Source organism: Oryx dammah, unplaced genomic scaffold (assembly GCF_014754425.2).
Source record: "Oryx dammah isolate SB20612 unplaced genomic scaffold, SCBI_Odam_1.1 HiC_scaffold_11, whole genome shotgun sequence".
NCBI classification, from domain to species: Eukaryota; Metazoa; Chordata; class Mammalia; order Artiodactyla; family Bovidae; genus Oryx; species Oryx dammah.
Window position 1 is genome coordinate 19,299,719 of NW_024070195.1, and position 7,379 is coordinate 19,307,097.

The window sequence follows — 7,379 nt, forward strand, 5'->3', positions numbered from 1 at the left end:
GCTTATCCAGCATACTTCTACCCCTCCAAGGCAGAAGGAATTCTGAAGTTAGGAAGGAAGGAGATAAGGTTGAATGACAAAGTATGAAACACAATGGAGGGGAGGACTCTCCCTTCATCTCAGTGGAACATTTCCTTGTCTTTGGCCCCATGCTGGGTCTGTACTGAGCCTGCTCTGGCTGCAGAACTTTTAGAAGGAATCCATACTGAGTAGGCCCAGGGTCTCCTGGCCTGTCCCCAAATCCCAGTTTAGCCTTGCATCACCTGTAACCTGGTCTGTCTGGCTTTAGTGAAAAACACCATAGACTCTGGCTTCCCTGGTGGCTCCGTGGTGAAGTGCCAATGCTGGAGACACAGGTTTGATCTTCGGTCTGGGAAGATCCCCTGGAGAAGGAAATGGCAACCCACTCCAGTGCTCTTGCCTGGAGAACCCCATAGCCAGAGGAACCAGGTATGCTACCGTCCATGAGGTTGTAAAAGAGTTCGACACACATGACTGAGCAACTGAACAGCAACAACAACCAGAGGCGGTGGAACCGTATTGCTTGGAGTCTAATTCCTGTCTCTACCACTTTATAGCTGTGCAACCTTAAGCAAGTCACTTAACCTCTTTGTGCCACAGTTTTGTCATCTATAAAATAGAGTTTATAATAGTAACTACCTCAGGGGGCTATTGCAAGGATTTGATGAGGTAATACTTGTAAAATGCTAGGAGGTTTACTGGTACCTAGTAACTGCTCTGTACGTGGTACTTACTTTGCTTTAAGCCTACAGAAGCATGGAGAAGGGGCATTAGTGAAACAGAGAGCTTGGCACATGGTCCCTGGGCTGGGCCTCACCTGTTGATTTACAAGGAATGAACTGATGAAAAATGACCCTAATCAGAGTGTGTGCCTCAGTCTCAACCTTTCAGAGGTTAATAATGTCTTTACAATTGCTGATTTCTAAAAGATTTTTTTTCTCCCTCTCTTTCCTTTTTTAGTAACAAAGGAAAAACATATTTGTGGTTAAAATTCATATAATTCTAAAACATAGAAAATGAAAACCAAAAGTTTTCTTCCACAAAACCAATTTTCCAAAGGACTGTTAATAATTATTGGCTTTGTTCAAAAATAAGGAAACAAAATACAAAGAGTAATAGTTTTGTTTGGTTGTTGCTACTTCAGGATCCAAATTCTTTTAGTTCTGCAGAATGAATTCACACAGAATGAATTATCCAATAGTTAGTGTGACTAACATGGCCCATGTGAACAAATTTAGTCATTTAGTCAAGGGTGTTTTTGGTTTTATTTTTTAGTTCCCTTTCTAAGTGACTCAACTTGCCTTGTTACTATTGCCTTAGTAAGATTTATTCCTGCTTGGTGTTGTGTTTCGCTAATTACACATTTCTGAGATCAAGTAAGCTTATAACATACACACTAAATAGTTCAAAAAACTTTCTTCGTGTCTAAATCTCTTCATACATTAAAGAACATTTGATCTCAATGACTTGCTTATTGTGTGACTTCTGGAGAATCCAAAAACAGCAGTTGGTCGATGTCCCCGTCATTTTCTACATATAAAATGGATGCCATACATTAGTTTGTCAGATGGTCATAATAAGGACTTTATATGTGTGAAATACCTCCTTTTAAAATTAGTTAGGACAAACACATGAAAAGATGCTCAACATCACTCATTATTAGAGAAATGCAAATCAAAACCACAATGAGGTACCACTTCACACCAGTCAGAATGTCTGCGATCCAAAAATCTGCAAGCAATAAATGCTGGAGAGGGTGTGGAGAGAAGGGAACCCTCCTACACTGTTGGTGGGAATGCAAACTAGTACAGCCACTATGGAGAACAGTGTGAAGATTCCTTAAAAAATTGCAAATAGAACTACCTTATGACCCAGCAATCCCACTACTGGGCATACACACTGAGGAAACCAGAATTGAAAGAGACACATGTACCCCAATGTTCATCGCAGCACTGTTTATAATAGCCAGGACATGGAAACAACCTAGATGTCCATCAGCAGATGAATGGATAAGAAAGCTGTGGTACATATACACAATGGAGTATTACTCAGCTGTTAAAAAGAATACATTTGAATCAGCTCTGATGAGATGGATGAAACTGGAGCCAATTATACAGAGTGAAGTAAGCCAGAAAGAAAAACACCAATACAGTATACTAACACATATATATGGAATTTAGAAAGATGGCAATGATGACCCTGTATGCAGGACAGCAAAAAAGACACAGATGTGTATAACAGACTTTTGGACTCAGTGGGAGAGGGAGAGGGTGAGATGACTTGGGAGAATGGTATTGAAACATGTATAATATCATGTAAGAATCGAATTGCCAGTCTATGTCCGATGCAGGATATGGCACGCTTGGGGCAGGTACGCGGGGATGACCCAGAGAGATGTTGTGGGGAGGGGGAGTGCGAGGGGGGTTCAGGTTTGGGAATGCATGTACACCCGTGGTGGATTCATGCCAATGTATGGCAAAACCAATACAGAATTGTAAAGTAAAATAAAAAATAAATAAATTAAAAAAAAAATAAAGTTAGTTAGGAGACTGTATTTCTGCAAATTGTTAAGCTGGATTTCATCAGAATTAAAAACACTTTAAAAGACACTGTTAAGAGAATAAAAAGACACGCCACAGGTTGAGAGAAAAATCTTTGCAAAGCATATATCTGTTAAAGGACTTACATTGCCATTCAGTCACTAAGTCGTGTCCAGCTCTTTGTGATCCCATTGACTGCAGCATGCCAGGCTTCCCTGTCCTTCACTGTCTCCCAGAGTCTGCTCAAACTCATGTCCATTAAGTTGGTGATATCATACAACCATCTCATTCTCTGTCACCCGCTTCTCCTCCTGCCCTCAATCTTTCCCAGCATCATGTTCTTTTCTAATGAGTCGACACTTTGCATCAAGTTGCCAAAGTACTGGAGCATCAGGCCTTCCAGTGATATTCAGGACTGATTTCCTTTAGGATTGACTGGTTTGATCTCTTTGCTGTCAAAGGGACTCTCAAAAGTCTTCTTAAGCAACACAGTTTGAAAGCATCAATTCTTCAGCGCTCAGCCTTTTTTATGGTCCAACTCTCACATTTGTACATGATCACTGGCAAAACCATAGCTTTGACTATATGGAACTTTATCAGCAAAGTGATGTCTCTGCTTTTGAATATGCTGTCTAGGTCTGTCATAACTTTTCTTCCAAGGAGCAAGCAACTTTTAATTTCATGGCTGCATCCAACATCCTCAGTGATTTTAGAGCACCAAAAAATAAATAAATGTCTACCTTTTATTCAAGTCTCCCTGTTTTCTTACATGTAAAACTGGTCCAAACTGTGATATATTGGACAAATTACTCACAACTTTCTAATCTATCAAATTTGGGAATAATTTTATAATAGTTTCTATCTTAAAGAGTTATTGGGAGGACTAAATGAGACAAACATTTAAACATTTGGCGCTTTTAAATGCTCAAAAAAACATAGGCTTCACTTATTGCTATATTTACATGAACTCATCCCTGACTTAGGAAATAAAATCAGCCCCAAAATCTTAGCTCAGAGACTCCATGTAGTATCAGAGGAAGAAAGGGCATCCTGGCCCTCCTCTTTGCCCTGGTACCCTGGTGCACCAAGGAGATGGCTTGAGGGAAAATTCTTCTTGATGTCCTGTACATCCCACCACAGCTGCTGAGACTAGTCTCAGAGACCTGGGGAAGCCTTGCCCACCACTCTGCCATCTAAGTTGATTAGTAATTAGATGGACAGTAATCTGAATGAAATGCAAAAGCAGTGGTCTTGGCATCTCCTCTGGAAATGCTTCCCATGCATGACACACACGACTGGCACCAGCTTTCTTTGTGGTGAGCAATTCCACACCAAAGGGACCTTAATTTTTTCCAGTTGGGAGTGGGGAGTTGACTTAAAACCATGAGGAAACACCACTATCTGAGCCGGTATCATCCTCTCAATATTTTCAACAGGGGCATCAATTCCATAGACAAGTTAGTTTTCGGTAAACTTGGCTAGGCTGCTTTAAAAGGACAGAAGGCAACTTTGCTGGGAGTAAAGGGATCAGTTACCAACTGGAATTCAAGAGCTTCTTCTCTTCTAACACTGCCAGAAAATGGCCAAGAATGGCAACTGCAGGTAAACTGGATTCTGAAAAGCAAGAGGTGGGACCAGGGGTTCCACAGGCCAAGTAATTAAAAATAAAACACTAAAACGAAAGAGAAGGCTGTAAGTGAGCAAAATCTCTTGACAATAACAAGTTGTTAACTGGCCCTGAATAGCTCAGCGGGGCCATATTGTCCCAGGAAATCCTAACCCAAGTGGATTATAAACCTAAGAAAGGAAGCCAGTTACTCAGGACATCCAGCCCTGACATGTTCTCCAGCTGGTGATGAAAGGGCCATTGACAAGAAGACTTCGTGTCCCCCCAGCCCCACCACTGCCACACACACACATTTCCCATTAGAGATGACCAGGGAACAAGAAGTAGGGGATTCTGGGACCACAAGGTCCCTGCTTAACATAAATCAAATTACTGTTCCTGGGTCCTAGAAAGAGGAGCGTCTGGGCTGAGGCAGAGGGTAAGTCACTCTGGGAAACTTCTGTTTTATTTCCCATGATTTCAAGTAGTAGTTAATATTGATAGAACTCATGATATAATCAATGTTTGAAGGCTGTAGAAAGACTGGAATAATGTTCTAAAAATCATGTAAAATATAAGAATCTGCCTGCCAATGGAGATGTGGTTTGAGCCCTGCGTCGGGAAGAGCCTCTGAAGAAGGAAGTGGCAATCCACTCCAGTATTCTTGCCTGGGAAATCCCATGGACAGAGGAGCCTGGTGGGCTACAGTCCATGCGGTCACAAAAAGAGTCAGACATGACTTAGCGACTAAACAACAGATTACAAAGTCCTGTATTTACGTCCAGATTTCAATTGCACGAACAAAGAATGGGGAAAATCTTGATTATATTTCAACATGATAAAAACGGAGGGAAGTACTGTTCAACCTTCTTCCATGGAATTTTCTATCAGAAGATTCATAGTGTACATTGCATGATATTAATTATACTTTTCTAACACTTGTTATATGCTGGGCATTGTTGCAAGGCTTCAGGTATATTCATTCATTTAATCCTCTGTGGTAGGTACTATTTTTATTGTCCTGGTCTCTTTATGGGGAAGCTGAAGGACAGAGTGAAGTAACTTGATCAAGGTTGCACAGCTAACAGAAATGGGATTTAAACCACTCTTAGCTGCTATGTCATAATGCCTCTCCGAGGATTTACAAGTAAAGAAATTGTCATTACTTTGAATTAAAGTGCCACATACTTCGAGCAGTGAACACTTTTTTAAATGCACCCCAATTGTATCTCATAGATTAGTATTTTTTTGAGACAAGCTGGGAATTTGTGCTAAGATTAGTTGATCCCAGTGAAGACCAACAACATGGTATAGCTGCCCCCGAACTGAAACACATGCCCGGAAGGAAAATTTTTTCCCCAGAGATGCAGTTGTTTGACTGTGTGTCCTGTGCTTATCCAGTCTCACCTAGGACATTCTGCTCAGAGTTGGGCATCAAGTTTTCCCATAAACCAAAGATGACCAAGAGTCACCTGAGCATCATTGTTAGATGAGAGACAGCAGATGTGGCTGGGGGGCTGTAGTCTGGAGCGGGGCTGAGAGGAAGATATTAACTTTAAGTATCTGAAGTGCTTCTGGGTATTCCTTTAAGGACAGAAATAGGATTAACAGGGAAAAGTAATAGAGAAGCAGTTTTCCACTCAGAGTGAAGAATTTTTTAGACTATCACAGGCTTCTTATGAAATTTCTGGGATGGTCAAGCAGGAGTCAAGGCTGACTGACATGGCCACAGAGACAGCTGGGGTGTGGTGGAAAGAGTGTGGTCGGAGGACCATAGTTACAGGACTGATATTCCAGCCAGTCTCGGTTTCCCATCAGCCAAATGGAGGTAAAAAAAAAAAAACCACATTTCATAGCATTCTGTAAATTGGGAGGGTAGAGAGAGGTTGAAAGATGGAGTGACTGATGGGTGGTATCATATGGGAAATTGTTTTGATGATGCAATGGAAGTTTAAAGTACATATTATCAGACAAACTATTCTAGAGGTCACAGAACAGAGAGGCTCCCAGAACAAATTAAAAGGTTCAAATTACATATTTGATCCAATAATTTAAAAACAAAAAAAAGAGATGCAAAGGGAGTAAGGTTGAGTCTCATCAATATGCTAACAATAGGGTTACAAGTGGGGTGGAGGGACCATATGGTGTAAAGCCTGGGGTGTGCAATGTTCACAAAACAAAGACACACCAAATTGCCAACAAACTGGCTTTGTCCCCAGGGACAAGCGCCCTTGTCCTTTGGTGGCAAGTAGAGCATACACATGGCTTCCCTGGTGGCTCAGATGGTAAAGAATCTTCCAGCAATGTGGGGGAATCTAGGTTTGATCTGTGGGTCGGGAAGATCCTCTGGAGAAGGGAAAGACTATCCACTCCAATATTCTTGCCTGGAGAATCCCCATGGACAGAGGAGCCTAGTAGGCTATTAATTGCTCAGTTGTGTCTGAGTCTTTGCAACCCCACGGACTGTAGCCCACCAAGCTCCTCTGTCCATGGGGATTCTCCAGGTAAGAATACTGAAATGGGTTTCCATGCCCTCCTCCAGGGGATCTTCCCAACCCAGGGATCAAACCCAGGTCTTCTGCACTACAGGTGGATTCTTTACCATCAGAGTCACCAGGGAAGCCCCATAGCACACATGTCATGGGATAAATCAGAAAGCCCTGGAGGTGAGTCAATGTCTTCACTACTCATATAGCATCACACCTAAATAGAACATTCTATCCTTCTCCATATTGATAATGTTGATTAATACACTAAAGTAGAGTGAGTGAAGTTGCTCAGTCGTGTCCGACTCTTTGCAACCCCATGGACTAGTAGCCTACCAGGCTCCTCCCTCCATGGGATTCTCCAGGCAAGAGTACTGGAGTGGGTTGCCATTTCCTTCTCCAGGGGATCTTCCCGACCCAGGGATCGAACCCGGGTCACCTGCATTCCAGGCAGACGCTTTAACCTCTGAGCCACTGGGGAAGCCCATAATATACTAAAGTAACCAGGCCTAACTGTCTTGTTATCAACAGATGGTTCCCATTTTTCCCTTACACTCATCCAAAGGCCCTTGCTACAAACTCTGAAATTGAGTTTTAGAAGAAACATCAAAGAATCTCAAAAACAGATGGTATCTGACACCTACCAGATTCTACCCGAGGACAGAATTGGAATTTTCAGGATTCTTTTAGTTATGAAGTAGAGTTTAACCCAAGATCACAAAATAA

At 41.9% G+C, this 7,379-nt stretch overlaps 1 non-coding gene across 1 annotated transcript; it reads right to left on the reverse strand.

Annotated features, from left to right (window-relative positions):
• Positions 1-7,062: 7,062 nt before the first annotated feature.
• Positions 7,063-7,134, reverse strand: TRNAS-GGA. The gene has a single exon. It is a non-coding gene; the product is annotated as a tRNA-Ser (tRNA).
• Positions 7,135-7,379: the final 245 nt, after the last annotated feature.